An 18,980-nucleotide genomic window follows, 5' to 3' on the forward strand; every position below is an offset into this window, starting at 1 on the left:
GAACAGTATGGTATTGGCACAGAAATAGACAAATAGACCAATGGATTATAATAGAAAGCCAGAAATAAACTCACAATTATGACAACTGAAATATAATTAGCATGATAGAATAGATAGGATAGCAGGGAAAAGGATGAGCTTTTAAAAATGGTACTGGGTATCCAAATTGGGAAAAAAATAAAGACTCATCTCACATACAAAGATGAATTCCAAATAGTCCTAAAAATACTCTTAGAAGCTAATAAAGGAGAGTATCTTCAAATTAGAAAGTCAACAGATAAATTTGTTTCATTTTAGATGAAACCAATTTTTTTTTTCACTTGGATAATATCTGGTGTCTATCAGATCACTTCATTATAAAAGTATCTTAATTTTTTTAGGATTTAAAAAACTGCTAAGCAGTTGTATGTCTGTGTATACTATTTTAAGAAATACAAATAGAGGAGAAAATTGTTATTTTGCCTTGCCCAGCATCTATTCCTCTTCATCTGGTAACAGAAGCCTGAGTGATGTTGGAGAACCTCCCACCTCAGACCTTATTTCAATGATGTTAACTCTACCCCTACTTCTAGGGGTGAGCAACCTAAACATTTTCTTCTGGTGCACAGTTATCAATTCAGAGATGAGACTGTGACTCAAGCCAAGTAAATCATCTAGGTATTTTTTAATTAAAAAAAATCTTATGTGGTATTTATTATATGTTTAGCACTGTTCTGAACACTTTAAAAGTATTAACACATTTCATATTTGTAATCCTATGGGAAGAGTAGTGCTGTCATCAACCACTGTACAGATACAGGACCTATTCAGGGGCTATAATCATCTATAGTCATATTGCTGCTAAGGGACAGAACTGGAATTTGAACCTGGACAACGTGGGGTGAGACTCCATCCTCTCAATCATTCTACAATGTACCTGTTCTATGGGAGCACCTCGGAAAGAAGCATTCTCTCTTCTACTGTGAACATGAGCCATGAGGCTGGAATGTTGGAGTAAACAATGCAGGTAATGGAAGCCATCTTATCAGCAGGGGGTACCCACCAGAGCCTGAAGCAACATAAAGGAAGAAGGAGGAGAGAGTAGGTCCTATGACCCTACCCTAAGCCCCTAGATCCAGACATCTATGAAAGTTTATGCCTAGACTTCAGAGTTCATGAACATTCCCTATTGGCCATGTAAATATACAAATAAACTTTCCTTTCCTTAAACAGTCTTACTTAGGTTTTGTTGTTGTTGTTGTTGTTTTTGTAACTTGCAACCAAAAGTCTCACTCTCAACAGAATCAGTAAAGGACCTGAGTTATTTTTTAAATTATTCCGGTTGAATAGAATGTATCCTACTTAATTGTGGCTCAATTCTGGGACTGAACCATAAAGGTTATAGCTTTAAAAATATTACAATAATCTTGAGCACCTGCTCAAGATGCACATTGGCTGGCTTTCATCCTGATGGGGAAAAGTCCTACAAGGAAACTCTGTCTTAGATGCTGAGACAGACATTTGCACATAGGAAGTTTACTGGGGAGTGTTCTCTGAAGGAATAGCTTTTAGGGAGTAAGGAAGCAGAATGGAGCAGATGCTGAAGTTGAACACTGAGGCGGTCCCAAGAAAGGCCCCTGCAGATCCCTTGGAAGCTCTGGAGCTGGGATACCCTCAGACTTGCCCTGGACTGAAGTACGAGCACTGGGCTTTGAACCCTTGCATCAGGCCATTCTGGGAGAGATGTAACTTTGGTCCCTCAGCCATGGCAGTCCTAGGAGGGAACTCAGCTGTGAGGCCTCAGCAGCCAATGCCCCTCAGCAGTTGGGAGAATGAATGTCTTAGCTGGGAAGGAGGATCTGGGAGGTGCCCTGCAGCCTCCAATATGGTCCTTGCTCATTTTACAGCCTGGATTCAAATCCTCATCTCTCAGGCTCCAAAGTCCTAATCATCCCCACTGCACATCCCTGTTATCACCACTGTTCAGTTGGTGGTCTGTTCTGGGAAAACTAAGATCCTGTCCCCCGGGTCCGGCTTCAACATAAATAAACTCCCCCCCACCCCTCACAGCTAGAGTTCATCGCTGCAAGATATATTGTACCAAGTAAACAGAGGCAGCTATTGACAAAGTTTACTGCCCCTCGCATTTCTCAGGTAGCCGGCTAAGAAAGGGATTGAGTTGGGGAGAAACTTACAGACAAAATGATGAGAGCAAAAATCTTCATGGGACTCTTTCCAGCTATACCAAGCACAAATAAACAGAAAGTGTTTGTATGCTTTGCCAACTAGCTCGGACAGAAATTAAGGAGGAAACGTTATTAGTTAAGGTTGAAAGGAAATTGGCAAGAAATACATATGGCTGGAGGCATCTTCTTTCAAGAGTAGAACTGAATGTCCTTTCAATTAGCGTACTAGGCTGCAGAGTGACCCTGTCCCTCACTCTTTCCCAGCTCTACTCTGACATGCGTTCTATTCCTCTTTCTCTCTTCTACCCCAGCTCATGCATACTCAGAATTTAGCATTTGGCTTGGTGCCGCGCTGGGTGTCTGTGGGTGTGTCTGCGCAGTTCTTCTTCCTGGGGTCTGCTCCTCCTCCACTCCAACCACTGAAGGATGGGTTGGTTGCCTTTGGGGGTGTGCCCTTGACCTAGCCCTTCTGTAGAATATTTTGGCCTGGAATCAAGGAAAGAGAGGCAACTCCTCTTTACTCCCTTTACTAAAGCCAGGCCTCTCAGGGGTTATGTGTTCTGCTGTGTGAAAAACAAAAACAAAAATCCAAAGCCAACACAAAGAGAAAGGGAGAGGTGGAAGAGTGCAGATGGCACCCCACCCTCTGGTTGCAGGGCCCCCAAACCAACCACAGCCTTGCCCCACTGGAGATTGGTTATGTGAGCCCTACATCTGCCCCTTTGCCCAGGCCAGCCAGGACTGGATTTCCATCTTCAGAGTTCAAATACATCGTAGATTCATAAAAATAGGTGGAGCTTTGAGAGGCTATCTGGTATACCCTCTGACTCCAAGCAAAAAGATCCTCAAAATGAGGAAGGTGGCTATCATTCTTAAGACCCCCACTATTTCTTTCATAGCCTTTATTCAATAGTTAGTTAACCTTAGGATTAATGATTTATTTTTCTGTTGGCCACCATGTCTTTCAAGCTTCTTCACTAGAATTCGCCATCACCTGAGGTCACCAGGTAGGCTCTGGCAGGTCCTTGTTTGCATGGCTCATGAGGTGAATCTGTTCTTCATCTTCCCTCTCCAGAACTGAATTCTCAGGGTCTTCCCTTAGAAGACATTCTTATTCAATGCCTTCACTGACCAAGATGGAACCTCGTGGGAACCTGGTAAGAAAATCATTTAATTAGCTGATAGTAGGAAACAGATCGGCATCATTTTTTTTCCTAACAGATTTTATTTATTTATTCATGAGAAACACACAAAGAGAGTCAGAGACACAGGAAGAGGGAAAAGCAGGTTCTCTGCGGAGAGCCTGATGTGGGACTCTGATTCCAGGACACCGGGATCACACTCTGAGCCAAAGGCAGACGCTCAACACTTAGCCACCCAGGCGTCCCAGATCGGCATCATTTGTAAAAAGCACCCTCTTTTCCTTAAATACAGAGATTTCATTGTCCTGTGGCTTTCTTCCCAACACATTTAAACATTCTACATAAGACCTAACTCCATGCTTCCTTTTCATACCGATTTTTTTTCTCTTCTTCTTGGGACCTCTTTGGATACTTTAATGATGTGTGGATGAGGACTTGAGCGGTGGCAAGGGTAGTGAGGACTTATTTCTCAACCCCTGTATGCCAGGCCATTAATACATCCAAGTATCAAGTTTGAGTTTAAAATAACATGGTGACCTTTCCTTCTACTCTCCTAGGGTTTTCTAAGTCAAAACATGTGTCCAGGGCTCCCTGACAATCTCTTAAGAGATGGGTGCCACCTCGTTCATAAAATGGACCTCACAGCCACCAGCCCAAACCCTATATAGCTCTTCTATGCTATGACAATGGCTCGGTCGAGGACTGAAAATGCTGCCATTCTTCTGGAGGTCCACCTAAGTCCCAGGCCTCCTCCAGAGCCTTTTTGTTTTTTGAGGAAATATACTCTGAGCCTCTGATGGGTCCCTTGTTCTTTGGGAACTAGCCGGAGTTGGAAGAGACCTATTTGGGCAGCTGTGATCCCAGCGATGTTAATTCATAATTTCCTTCAGTTGAGAATTTTTTATATATATTTGAGTAGCTTTTCTGTCCTAAGACTGGGCCTTCCTTGCTTCAGAGAAGGAAAGTTTGGGGAGCATTAGTGAGATTCAAGTTTCCACAATCCTCCCATCTCCGACACGTCTATCACTTTCCTCCATCCGTGGGGATGAGGAGGCTCACAGCTGTCAAGGAGCAAAAGATGGCTCAGCTGGGAAGGTTGAAAGTAGCCTTTGGCTTAGGCAGCAACCTGATAATTATAGGAAGTAATCTTGGTAAATATAGTCTTCAGAGAATCAGGGGTGGTTTTAGTTTGTTCGGTCCAACAAGCTCCTGGCAGATTAAAAATGCCTGAGCCATGTGAGTGTTTGACAGCCATTAACAATGCCCGCCCTCCCCCACAACGAACTCCTTTAGGGACACAAGAGAAAAGAACAATGTGACTAGTGATATTCCCAACCTCCCCAACATAGAAGAGCTGGGAGAAATGCAATCAATCTATTTTAGGGGCTTGGTCAGTGACTTTAAAAAATCATAATGCATTTGATTTGCACTTAGATTATTTATCTGAAGAGGTCCAGAGTGGGTGCAATTATGAAACCTTCCAGTTCAGTAGGCAGGAAGTCAATGAGGGCTGGCTGGCCTGGGAATTGGGAACCCCTTCTCCTTCCTCACTCTGCACCCTGCTACTGCTGCTGCCAAGATCTGTGAGCTCTTGTCGTTTATTATGTTGAGTTTTCTATATTTGGAAACACTTCGGGGGAAAATTTTCCACACATAGGAAGTCATTAACCCTGAATCTCTAATACATGCATTCCTCCATGCCCTTACTTTATGCATTGAAAGGTTTATTGTTGAGAAGTTTCATTCTGGATGTGTTGGAGCTAGGGAGAGAAACAGGGACATCCCCCTCCCCAGAGGGTCTGGTCCCTGGTGTGGGAAGGTAGTTAAATGCAGACCCACCAAAGGGAGTTCCTTGAGCTCTGCTGCAAGTGGCATGCTCTACTCTTCTTGCAGATCATTTGTTGTGACTCTTGGAAACAGAGGTGCAGGGGGGCTGCTTTTTCAGAGTTGGGGAAAGTGTCCTCTGTGTTACTACAGTTAGGAGGTACTGAGGCTCTGAAGGCTTTCTATCCTTCTTCATGCTGGGAATGAGCAAGTCCTATGAGCAACTCATACAAGCAAGTCAAGAGGGATTTCATAAATTACAACTTCTCATTTATTCTCCTGACCAAAAAAAGACAAATTTTGGAAAAATACAAGAAAAAGACAAGAAAAAGCATCTTAAAGAAATGGTGACTAATACCTAAGTAAGTCCTATGTCTTCTCCAACTTTCACTGCGCATGGATAGTACTGAAAGTAATCATTTACTGAGGGCCCATTGCTGGCCTGCGTGGCTCACATCCATCATTCCACATGCTCTGTGCCAGCCTACTGGTCATCTGGCTGAGTCCTCAACCTGGGGTATGGACAGAGTGTGGACTCCAGAGCCAGGCCCCACTCTGCCACCTGCAAGCTGTGTGATCTCCAGCAGGCCAGTGAGTGCCTCCAGAGCCACCCCTGTCAAATGTGAACAATGATAGTGCAAGCATCATATGGGTTGGTCACAGGATTAAATGAGTTAGTACATGTAAAATGTTTACTGCTTGCTCCCTGTGAGTGCCCAGCTCAGGAGAGTCACCATTTGTCTCCTTTTTAGAGATACGGAAACATGTTCAGAGAAGTCAGAGACCTGGCTGAGGTCCCACGAGTATTAAGTTATTAAGTGACAAAGCCAGGCATGAAACTTCAAATCTCTTGACTCCTGATCCTTTATAATATCACGTGTGTGTGTGTGTGTGTGTGTGTGTGTGTCTGTGAAGGGGGGGAGGGAAAAGAGAACTCCCCCCATTGAGTCTCTATCGTAAATGTCTTTAGGTTACTGCATAGTAAACAGTCCAGTGCCCGGATGTGCCCTGAACCCAGTCTGAGTCAGTGGGGAGAGGCCTGTCTGGCTTGGTCAGAGCTGTGCCGCTCAAGCTATAAATCCACCGGAATTCCCCAGGGTATGTTGTGCAGACTCTGAGTCAGGAGGTCAGGGTGGGGCCTGTGACTCTGCATACCTAGCTCCCCCCCCCCCCCAACCAAGTGATGCTGGTTACAGCTAGTCTGGGAACCACACTGCAGTGAGCTGTTCGAGAATGTTGGCCAGTGAATGTGCTTTATCCTGCACCTTCTTCCTGCTGACTCTTATATACACTGGTCACCTCCAATCTCCCCTCATGCCCTGAGTCTGAAATTCTGAGTCCCTCTACATTACTCATGGCAACGTCAGAGCTCCTGAGGAGGGTTCCCTGCTGAAGTGTGGCCCACGGGAGAGTGCTCAGTGCCAGGGTCTGAGGTCAAATTTCAACCCTGGGGACTCTGCACAAACACTCCTGGACTCCTGCTGCTCCACATTGTCTGAGCCACTTCATGGGGCACACTTGTGTTTACACATTCCAAAGAAAACAAGTGTGCACTTTGTGCTCAGCCCAGGGGTGGTAGGGAGCATGGTGGCTGTGGGGGGCACAGCTCAGTGAAGCAATCATCTACCTTCCATCGCCAGGCCTGGAGGCTCTGAGCCCATTGTTCAGAGGCCTCTGCAGGCCTGATGTCATGGCTGCCACACAGATCACGACTCCCTCCCCCGTTTTCCACCTGGCACCATCTTGAAAGCTCATCCTCCAGAGAGGACATCCTTTAGAACATAAAGAAGTGACACCTGACACCTCTGCAGAAGTCCCAGATAGAGTCTAGAGACTATGACGGTCACACAAGGAACTCTCAGTGGCAATCCGTGTGGGTGTTTGGTCACATGAGTGGAACAATCCCAACCGCCTGAACTTCAGACATAAAGGAAAATTCTGCCTTAAAAAGTCTTTCAGTGTGATTTTTCCATGATGTGACCAGCTTTTCACTCCCTTGTTTATCCCAGCAGACAGTAGGTGGGTCCTGACAAAATAAGAAGAGTGGGGAGCATCCCCCTGGGAATGAGGAGTCTCTTTTTCCTTTCTTCCTCAGGACACGGTCCCCAGCAGGTGATAGCTTTTGGCACTGCTTGAATTTGCTGCTATTTTCACCATTTTAGAATTAGCTCCCTGTCTACTGGGAATTTGCCATCTGACATAAATCTCAGGCCTCATATTAGCCTCCAACTCACTGCTACCTCAATTAGACCAGTGAAATATTTGGAAATTCCCATGGCCTCAGCCAAGACCTTAATGGGGTGGGTTTTAAAAAGTTCTGGATTCCCTTCTTTCCGTGCCAGCCAGAGGCACATTTTCACAGCCACAGCATCACAACCCCCCCAAAATATAACCCCCTGGATCGCAGGTCCCTGTAAGCCTGCCTAAACTTAGCATAAGAATACTCAATGCACAAAAATAAGCAGAGTGGGGAGGTCATTTATTAAAGCTCCACCTGCCAGTGTTGGGGAAACTTCCTGTTATCAGATATCTGCAAATGGGGTCAGGTCTGGTCCCTCCAGCCCTTGTGATCAAGACACTGACTCAGAGCCAGGAATCTGACTGCTGGGGCAGTGCCTGCCTGAACAGGAAGAGTGCGGCTGGGAGGCAAAGTTGGGGTTCAGTTCAGGTCCATCCTCCTCACTGTGTGACCTCTTTGAACCAGTGTTTCTTTAAAATGAGGATAGCAATATTTCTCTGGGTTATTGTGACAGTAAGGTAACATATTTCAAAGGGATTAGAAAGCAGCATAGTGTCATTCCGTGTATAAAATTTGGGCTTATTATGGAGATTAATTTCAATGAGACTATACACACACACACACACACACACACACACACCCTGTGGTGTCTCAGGAAATATTTAACAACTGGCTTTCTAGAGAGGAAAATGCCCTGGTTTTTAGCATTTGCCAATTTCCCTAGTGTAAATATTCCCACCGTGGCTGATCTCAGAGTGGCCGGTGTGATGCCATTGAATGCCACGTTGAGAGGAAATGAGCATAATTGACCATTGCACACTGAGCTGAGCCTGCTCAGGAACACTTCTGCTTGTGTATTTTACCCCCTACAATGATGAGGCACTTAGCCTAGTGCCCAGAAAACAAGGGTGCTGACCTCCTCTCCTGCTCATTGTTTCACTAGACGCAGGTTCTCAGATCCGGAAATGGCAGCCCCGCCCCATCTGCTGAATCAGGGCTGTGCAAGGTTCTAAAGCTCTGGGGTGATTCTGATACACAGCCCTGATGAAGAAGCCCAGCACAGGGGCTGCAAACTCCAGAGCAGTGACCACATCCTGGTTTGGTTTGTATCCTCCCTTCCAGAACAGCATGACCCACTGGATGCTTCTCTAAATGAAGTGAAAGCAGCTCATTATGTGTAGCCAGATGGATCCAGAAAGAGCTCAGATATGCAGAGATGTGTGAGAGAGAGGCCCTCGCCTACTGCCATTTGCACTATGGGTTTCTCCCCACTCCTCCGCATGTCACCCTTACTGACCTGTGTTTCTTGGAAGGCCACCCACATGCGTGCCCCATCCCCATCACTCATTCTGGCTCTGCTGATTCCCTTCTCGGTCCTGTGAGGCCAGGCCTGCACCCACTCACTCCACTTCTTGGAGTGATCCCTGCAGATACTCGGATCCCAGGGCCCTTGCCTTCCCCCCAGCCACCGAGCCAAATGCACCAAACTTCGACAAGGAGTGGAGGGCACGAGCGTGTGCATCTCTGTCTGCCCAGTGCCCTCTGCCCCTGCCCTCTTCCTCTGGCAGCTCTGTCCCTAGGACAGCATACAGCTCTTAGTTAAAGGTCCTTTGAATAAAGGAAAACAAGTTACAGAGACAGGAATGACAGGAAGGGAGGAGAAGAAGGAATTCCAGGTGAATTAATTAATCCAGGAAAGACCCAAAGTAATTGGCCCTTCCTTGGCCTGAGTACAAGAGCAAGGGAAAACTGATTTTAAGCCAAAAATGTTCACATCCCCATCTATCACTGGATGTGTTCCGCCCATTTTTATGTTCTCTCTCAATCCTGCCAATATAAATTACCAACTCCCTTGTCTTTCTCAAGGTAAGCTGGAGGAAAATGAGACAGCGGCATCCTCCAAGAATGGAACAAAAATGTCCAAATGACCTGTTTTAGGTAACAAACACAATGACCAAGTTTTCTCAGCCCAAAGAGACAGACAAGACTACTAAGTAGAACCCTTGCACTCACCATGAGAAGGGGGCCGCCTACTTGTACCCAGGGTCCTTGCAGAAAATCCCAGCCTTGTAGAAAATCCTTATACACTTAGAACAAGTGTGACTTCCCTGGTTGTTTTCTTCAATTACATTTTTTTTCTTATTGTAGAATCAGAATATATTTAAGAAACATTGGAAAATGAAGTTAAGTGCACACACACACACACACACACACACACAAAACTGTAACTGTGAGATGATGGAGGGGTTAACTAACCCCAGTGCGGAGTAATCTTCCGACAGACATGTGAATCAAACCGTCACCCTGCACACCCCAAGCCCACACGATGCCAGGTGCCAACTCGATCCCAACAAAGCCGGGCTGGCAGCCCTGATTTAAAGGAAAAGACCGAGGGGATTAGCATTTATGAAGTACCGAATGGAGCCTTTATGAAGACAGTGTGCTCAGCACAGAAGTGCTAATCCACACACAGCCGTATGAAGAATATCTTTTTCCAGATGAGGTAACTGCACAGAGAACCTTAGGAAGTGCCCCCAAGACCACACAACCAATGAGCAACAGAGTCAAAACTACGGCCAAGTCTGCCTGGTGGCCAACGACATAAATATCAAGATATTAGAGACACCTGGGTGGCTCAGTGGTTGGGCGCCTGCCTTCAGCTCAGGCCATGATCCTGGGATCCAGGATCAAGTCCCACATCAGGCTCCCTGTGAGGAGCCTGCTTCTCCCTCTGCCTGTGTCTCTGCCTCTATCTCTCTCTCTCTCTCAGTCTGTGTCTCTCATGAATAAATAAATAAATCTTTATTTAAAAAAATCAGGATTAGTTGCTACTGCCACCCTGTAGGTCCCCCAAAACACATCCCAGTAAGTCCTCAAGACCACAAAAGGAGGGAAGCCCTCCTCCTCTTCACAGAGGTGAAGCAGGAGGGGAGAGGGAGGGGAGGAACGGCGCTCACAGCAGGGAATAGATAACCAGTGGCCCAACAGGAATTCTCAAGTTCACAGCTATCGGGTCTCTGGGTCTCCAGGCTGGAGATGCTCCGAGGAATGATATCTGCTCTTTAAGAAACACCACCACCAGCAACAAAAGATTAGACGCAAGAAACGATTGTTAAATTAAAACGGAAGGTATGGCACGTCCCGGCTATTCACCTTACAGTCCTTGGGTTCCCCAGCGCCCCCACCCTCCCCATCAGGCCCTGGGGCCTCACCTGACCTCTGCCCCCACCGCCCTCAGCTAAGGTCCTGGGAGGAAGGGAGTGTGCCTCATTCATCTTAGAACCCTCAGGACCCAGCAGAGTTGCTGGCAGAGAGTGATTTCAAAAGCAAATCTGTTGAATTGCACTTTCTATTTTTCCACCTTTCTTTCCAGGATGACCTTTCAGAATCTGTTAGCTCTCCTGCGAGGCTTCCATGCCCCCGTGGGCTGAGCATCCCTGCCCCCTGGCCTGTGTGCCTGGGCGTAACAGGGTTTCCGTGCTCAAAGAATTGCACTAAGTAAGAGAATCTGTGTTCTGAGTCAGACTACACATCCTTTAGGACAGGAGCAGTCTGTCAGTGAGTTTTGTACTAAGCTCCTAGCACAGTGCCCGACACAGGAAATGCTTATTACACACCCAATGACCGGGATTGGTTCTGGCAAATGGTGATGAAAAAATGAGTCTCTAATATCTGAAATCTTTTTTTTTTTTTATGAGACACACAGAGAAAGGGGGTGGGAGGGGCAGAGACACAGGCAGAGGGAGAAGCAGGCTCCACACAGGGAGCCTGATGTGGGACTCAATCCCAGGTCCCCAGGATCACGCCCTGGGCTGAAGGCGATGCTAAACTGCTGAGCCACCCGAGGTGCCCTGAAATCTTTAAATACAGTCTCTGCGACTTTAAGCACAAGGGCCCATAATAAGGTGGTGCCAAACTGGTTATAAACATGGTTCTTGGGGGATCTCTGGGTGGCTCAGCAGTTTGGTGCCTGCCTTTGGCCCAGGGCGCAATCCTGGAGTCCCGGGATAGAGTCCCGCGTCGGGCTCCCTGCATGGAGCCTGCTTCTCCCTCTGCCTGTGTCTCTGCCTCTCTCTCTCTCTCTGTCTCTCATAAACAAACAAACAAACAAACATGGTTCTTCACACAGTATAGGTGGCTTAGGTCCTAGCAGTGGGATTTGTGTCTTTTGGGGAATGGAGTATCCATGCAGAGCACCATCAGATAAAAGCATCTGGAATTACCTGTGACTACATAAGGTGACTGGATATAGACTATTTAGCATGGTAAACTCACAGCCTTACCAAGGGAAAACCAAACATGCTGCCATCATCACTGTGAGGTTAGCTTCACATGGGCAGGGATCCTATAGATGCATGACCAGCCTGCTTCCAGGTCTCCTGCCTAAATCACAGCGTTACAGAAAGCTGGAGCTGGAAGCTACAACATCCATTTCTTCAGTATAGGAAACTTTATGTATTTTTTAAAGATTTTATTTATTTATTTATTTGTTTGTTTATTTATTTATTTATTTATTTATTTGACAGAGAGAAAGAGAACAAGAACAAACAGGGGGAGCTGCAGAGGGAGAGGGAGAAGCAGGGTCCCCACTGAGCAGGGAGCCCGATCTGGGGCTCCAATCCCAGGACCCTGGGATCATGACCTGAGCCAAAGGCAGATGCTTAACCAAGTGAGCCACTGAGGCACTCCTATTATAGGAGACTTTAATAATCAAACGTCCACAAGAACTCTTCGTGGAGGAACAGGCACAGCTAGTCTCCCGCCCTTGGATAGCCAGAGTCCTTCCTTAACAGCACTTCTCTTGACACTCTCTTGGGAATGGTGCACCATATCCCAGTCTGCCTTTTGTCACATTCAACCTCACACACGTGGGATGACCACCTCCTCTGCATGACTAAGGTGAAGCTCTAGGTGTGGGAAGGGCCACCCAGAGAGTGATGGAGAGTCTCTGCCCTCCTGGAGATTTTAGTCTCACTCAGGAGATCAGAGAAAACAGAACCAGAGAAAGGATGGAAAGCAAACCAGGATGAAAGATCAGCACATGAAAAGTACCTGAAGCAAGGCCAAAAGTGGTATGGGGAAGGGGAGGCAGAGTGAGGAGACAGGCCTTCCACACGTAATATGAGGTGGGGCGGGGGGGAGCAGTAGGAGAGAAGACAGATATGTGAAGGGACAGGCCCCAGTGGGGGAAGGGTGACAGGGAGCAGTATAATGGGGTGAAAGCCTGGAAAGATAGTTCTGGGTCATGTTACAGGAGTTTGCACTTCCTGGAGTGTTCCAGAAGGTCTTTAAGCAAAGGAATGGCACAACTAGAGTCACAGTTTAGGCCACAAAGGCTTCTTAATGCTTTCCTTTATATGATCTGTTAGTTCACAGGTAACTCTCTAAAGAGATGACTGATTTCAACACTGTATGGGGTATAATTGTATGTCAGTCTACCATCTTAGAAATAGCAATGGAAACATTTCCCAAAGTGAATAGTAAGTGAATATTTATGTTCTGGAAAGAAAAATGACGGGTAAAATCTATTGTATTAGTCACCTCTTGCTATATAAGAAATTGCCAACGTAAAGCACACTTTGATTATTTTTGTGTGCTTTTTGTGACACAGGATTTCAGGGACAGCTGAGCCGGTTCCTGCTCCAGGGTCTCTCATCAAACTGAAATCAGGGAGTTGGCCAGTCTCATCTGAAGGCTCAAAAGAAGAAGGATCTGCTTCTAAGCTCAAGTCTTTGTTGATAGAATTGTTTCCATAGGGTTGTTGGACTGAAAGACTTCCTCAGATCTGTGCTTCCTTCAGGGCTTTGTGGGGTGTTGACCTGAGGCCACCCTCAGTCCCTGATAACACAGACCTCTCCAACTAGGCGGCCAGCCTTATCAAAACCAGCGAGGGACAGAGTCTGCTAGAAGACACAGCCACTACCTCATGTAACCTAATTATGGAAGAGACACCATTCAATGTTGCCAATATTTCATTAGTTAGGAGAAACCAATTATTGAAGAGAAGGAGATCACAGCAGGCCATGACTACTGGGAGGCAGAGATCACTGGGGGACTTCTTCGAGGCATAGTTCACTAAGTTCCTAGCACAGACTAAACTTACAGAAACTAATAATGTCTTATTAACTACATTCCAAATGAACCTATAGGACTTGGGATCAGCGGCGGAAGCCCTTTAATTTGGTAGAATGTTACAGTCAAGGATCAAGAACCCTGTGTCAATCGCTGCTTCCTCTGCAAGTTGGGACTGTACTGGAAAGACAATCCTGGAGGAGAGAGAGAGGGACCCCCTTACCTCAGTGGACCTCTCTTGCTACCAGCCATGTCTCTGTCCTTAGGATTAAGCTCAGCCAGTCTGCTTCCATTCAAGTCTTCAGAATCACGCAGGCCCTAGAAAATGAAAGATACTCTTTTGTTCTGTGCAGATGAAATAAGATACTCTTCCTTCTGTCTGGGTCAGACCCCTGACTAGGATTGCCTCTTTCACATAAAGAATGTACCAGCCACATTCCTGAAGATGAGAAACCAAATGCTGTCGGGGCTGATTTGTGATTCTTGTGATTCTCAGAGGAAGAAAGGCAGGAGAAGGGAGGGTTTATCTGGTTATGTGTAACAGTTAGAGGACAGTAGGATTGGCTGGGTCAGGAGATGGCTAATAAAACACAGCATCTTTGATCTGTAGGTCACCAGTTTATTTAGGGTTGCCCCAAGACATTCCTTTAAAATATGCCTTTTTGGAATTCTTCCAGAAAAGCTTAAAACCTTGGGGTTATCGTTCTTTCTGTAGCGTGCTGGGTTTTGATTTATCATTCCCTATCAAGCTGTGGATGAGATTTCGCTTTTACTTATTCAAAACCCATCCAGGCACACATAAGTGCTCTCCCTGAAAGTAGTGGTATGGGGATCCTGTCAAGATACGACTATCAGGATTCCTATTACAGCTTTGAGGGAAATCACCACCCCAGCCAGAGCTGTGAAGTGGATTGTCTCAAGGCCTTGCTTATTCAACTTGGCCATCAGACATCAACAGGGACTTTTTCCATCATACTGTGGAGCCCAGAGGAAATGCCACAGGATATTAAACATGTCAACACCATGCTTTTCAAGAAGAAATGTGAGAAGCTGGCTTTGGTCAACAAGATGGCCACACTCTATCAATGACTCAATACTGGCCAGGTTCCCTTATGTTAGTACCACACTATTTATTCAGAGAGTGATGTGGGAAGAAAGGCAGAGGATCTTAACTGTGTGAAACAAAAGAAATAAAGAATTTAGAGTATAATGTCAAAATATCCACATTTCTGTCTTAGGGCAAAACCACTGGAGAGTTGTAAAATGTTATATTTTGTGTAAGGTGTTTGTGGATGGGGGAGTAAAGTTACATAGGGGTAAGTTTCAGTTTGCGATACCAAATTTTGCCTCAAAGAGCAGTGTGCTTTCCCAAAAGTCAATTTTATGATTTGCAAGGAAAAAGAGTCAGGTCTCCCCCAAAAAAGGAAAGGCCAAAGAAGTAGAAAAGTAAAAAGATCCAGTGGAGAAAGGCAGACACTCAGGTTCACATTAAGGAGCCTGCACTCTTCCTAATATTTTAAAGCTTTTTACTATGAACTATAATACATGTTCAGAAAAATGTACAAAACAAAAATATTTAACTCAGTGATTTGGCAAATGAACCACATTAACCATGACCCAAATGAATAAAGGATTTTGCCAACTCCCCAGAAGTCCTTCACACGCCCTCCTGGTCATCATCTTTGTGTACCCACAAGAGTAACCACTGTGTTTCGTGGTATTCACTTTCTTGCTTTCCTTCACAGTTTGAACACCCCAGCATGGATCACTAAGTTTTATAGTTTAATTTCATCTGCTTTTTCAATTCTATCTTATATACATGGAAACATGCAGCATACATTTTTTTTCCCTCACATCTGGCTTCCTTTGCTCAATATAATGTTGAGAGATTCACTCATGTTGTTGCTGTAGTTTAGTATAGTACACTCATTGTCATTGACGCATATAATTCCACTGCATGGCTATCCTGCTATTTATGTATCCATTTCACTGTGGGTGGGTATTTGGATCAATTCCATTTGGGGGTTCTTATGGATAATGCTGCTATAAACATTCTTGTAGGAGGGTTTTGGGGCATGGATGCACACATGTGTGCTTGTATGTATGTGTGTTCACCTAGGAGTAACATTGTTGGGTCACAGGGTATGCTTATCTTCAAAGTTAGTAGATATTGCTCAACTGTTTTCCAAAGTGTTAGTATCAATTTATACTGTTATCAGCAATGTGTAAGAGTTGCTGTTACTCCACATCCTCACTGACAGTCATTTCAATATTAGCCATTTTGTTGAGTATGTGGTCATCTCATTGTGACCTTAATCTGCATTTCTCTGAGGACTGAAATTGAGCATATTTTTGTAGATTTATTGGATGTTTGGTTATCCTCTTTTGTGAAGTGCCTCATTATTTATGTTTTTTGTTATTAATATTCTGAATACACATTTTTAGTTATATGTATTGAAAATACTTACATTCACCTTTTAGCTTTCATTCTCCTTGTCATATCTTTTGATGAAGAGTTCTTAATTTTAAATGTATTCAAAATTTTTTATATTTCCTATAAAGTTAGTGCTTTTTGTGTTCTAAGAGACACCTTACTTTCCCCATTGTTATGAAGCTATCCTCATATTATCTTCTAGAAGTTTTATTGTTTCACATTTAGGTTTACAGTTTACTTAGAATTAATTTTAAGGAGGAAAAAAAGAATTCCTTCTTGTGTATGGTGTGAGGTGGGTGGGGGGGTGTCAAAATTCACTTTTTTCTATATAGATATCTAAATAACCCAGCATTATTTATTGAAAAAATCATCCTTTTTCCAGCGTTTGGCAATGCCACCTTTATTAAATCAAGTGTCTGTATATGTGTATTTTTGGGCTCTATATTGTATTCCATTGGTCTGTCTTTGCATGAGTATCACACTGTCTTAATGACTATGACTTTATGGCAAGTTTTCATTTCTGGTAGTGTAAGTCTTCAACTTTGTTCTTCAAGATTGTTTTTGGCATTCTCAGCCCTTAAATTTCCATATATGTTTTAGAATAAGATTTTTAATAAAATCTACCATTGTGATTAAGAATATTTGGAATCTATAGATTGATTTCAGGAGAAACATCTTTACTGTTTCCCAAATCATGAACATTGTATTTCCCACCATTTATCTATTGAGGACTTTTCTAATTTTCTTGAAAATGTTTTAATTTTCTATTGAGGTATATAATATCTTTAAAAAGATTAATTCCTAAGTATTTGAATTGTTTATGCTATTATAAGTGGTGCCATTTAAATTGTTTTCCTTTTCAAAATCCCTGCAGGTTGTGTATATGTGTAACTTGAGAAGTTGATTTCTAAACCTATATGAAAATCATGAATTTGAGAATCAATATTTTTCATGACTTCTGAAGATATTTCAGTTGTTAACTCTTCAAAAGCCTTTTCCCCATTCTCTTTAATGTCCTCCGGAAATTTTGATTAGAAACATCCTTCTGAAAATCTATCCATTATGTCTTCTAAATTCTTTTTTCTTTTTTTCTGAAGTGAATGTGCTGCATTATTTCGTTCCTTCATGTTCTCTTGTTTAATCCAATGGTTCTTAAAAGAGAGTGATTTTATGCGCCAGGAGATACTTAGCAATGTTGGAAATATTTTTGGTTGTCACACTGGGAAGGGCATGCTACTGGCATCTAGAGGATAGAGACAAGAGATACTCTAAGCAACCTACAATGCACAAAAGACCCCCTACAACTATCCAGGCCAAATGTCAGTAGTGTCAAGGTTGAGAAGCCCTAGTTTAACCTAACTATTAAATTTCCAATTTCAATTATATATTTTTCTTTTTAAAGATTTTATTTATTTATTCATGAGAGACAGAGAGAGAGAGAGAGAGAGAGAGAGAGAGGCAGAGACACAGGCAGAGAGAGAAGCAGGCTCCATGCAGGGAGCCCGATGTGGGACTGGATCCCAGGTCTCCAGGATCACGCTCTGGGCTGAAGGTGGCACTAAACTGCTGAGCCACCTGGGTTGCCCAATTATTATGTTTTTCATTTCCAAAAGTTTAATATGGTTATTTTCACATCTTTCTGAAACTTTCTGATAGTCTTCTATATTCAAAGGTGAGTTCTTTTTTACTTCCTTAAACATAAAAATGTATTTTTTCTATATTCTGTAATTCCAATATCTGTGGCTTTTGTCAATCTTATTCTATTTGTTTCAATTGATTTTCATACATGGCACCATACCTACTAATGCATTTTCTTATTTTTTACTATGATTTTTTTATTACTTGGAACCTTGCTGGGATGATGCATTGAGGTCTATGTTCGAAGTATTCTGGTAGCATATCAATCTGGATGTGCCAGATATAAATTTCTGGTGTTAAGCCACCCAGGTTATATGAATTCCAATATAAGAGCAGCCTTATAGTTAGGAATGAGCAGTAAAGGGATTTTTCTTTTCTTTTTTTTTTTTCTTTTTCCCCTTAATCCAGAGCCAAGGCTGAGATAGACAAGCATCCCATCAATGTTCCTCTATTGAGTGAGTTTTTGTTGTATCTGTTGTTCTACTTTTCATGGAGGATGATCTTAGACTCCTGAGTCAATCTCCCACTTTGATGGATCCTAAGTTTTTCCTCAAGTCTCCAAGTATGCATTAATACCTGTTTACTCCCCCATGAATTAGTATGTGCCTGCAGGGCACACATCACCTTTAGCATTTATTAACTGCTCTTGATTCATGTTTTATGGCCACCAAGAATTTCCCTATTTCTCTATCAACCCAGCCACTCATTTAAAAGGAAATCTTTAGGGATCCCTGGGTGGCGCAGCGGTTTGGCGCCTGCCTTTGGCCCAGGGCGCGATCCTGGAGACCCGGGATCGAATCCCACATCGGGCTCCCGGTGCATGGAGCCTGCTTCTCCCTCTGCCTGTGTCTCTGCCTCTCTCTCTCTCTCTCTCTCTCTCTCTCTGTGACTATCATAAATAAATAAAAATAAAAAAAATATTAAAAAAAAGAAAAGCTCTCCAAAAAAAAATAAATAAAAAATAAAAGGAAATCTTTAAAAAATCTTTAATATATTTATTCTAAATATGGGTTTCTTAATCTGGTAATTGAAATTAATATTTATTTTATTGTATTTTGCTCCAAATTATGTTATTTAATAACTAGAGTAATTAACAATACTAGATAATCCTAATAATACTAGGTAGTTATTCATAATGAAAGTAACAATACTTTATAAAGAGACCTTCAAAATTCAGTGCATTTTTTCATTTAATCTTTACTGTCAGTTTATGACAAAGCAATATAGGATTTATTTTTATTTTATAAAGCTCAATTATGTTCAGTAATTTTTAGATAAGTATCAGACTCATCTTTGGAGCTTTAAAAAAACACAGTTTTCTTAGGACTAATGTATCTGAATCTCCGGTATTTAAATCTAGGATTCTGTGGATTTTTCTGTTGTTTGTAAAATTCTTTAGATGGCTCTGATTCACAACGCTAGTTAAAAATTCACTAGACTTAAAAAAAAAAATCCACTAGACAACT

The 18,980-nt window shown here is 43.4% G+C and overlaps 1 long non-coding RNA gene across 1 annotated transcript; it reads right to left on the reverse strand.

The window, feature by feature from the left end:
• Positions 1–373: 373 nt before the first annotated feature.
• Positions 374–14,594, reverse strand: LOC144281005 (uncharacterized). The gene is made up of 3 exons (XR_013349471.1): positions 13,871–14,594; positions 13,666–13,760; positions 374–3,319 (listed from the first exon to the last, which is right to left on the reverse strand). It is a non-coding gene; the product is annotated as an uncharacterized LOC144281005 (long non-coding RNA).
• Positions 14,595–18,980: the final 4,386 nt, after the last annotated feature.

The sequence above is a fragment of the Canis aureus genome, chromosome 12, assembly GCF_053574225.1.
Source record: "Canis aureus isolate CA01 chromosome 12, VMU_Caureus_v.1.0, whole genome shotgun sequence".
NCBI classification, from domain to species: Eukaryota; Metazoa; Chordata; class Mammalia; order Carnivora; family Canidae; genus Canis; species Canis aureus.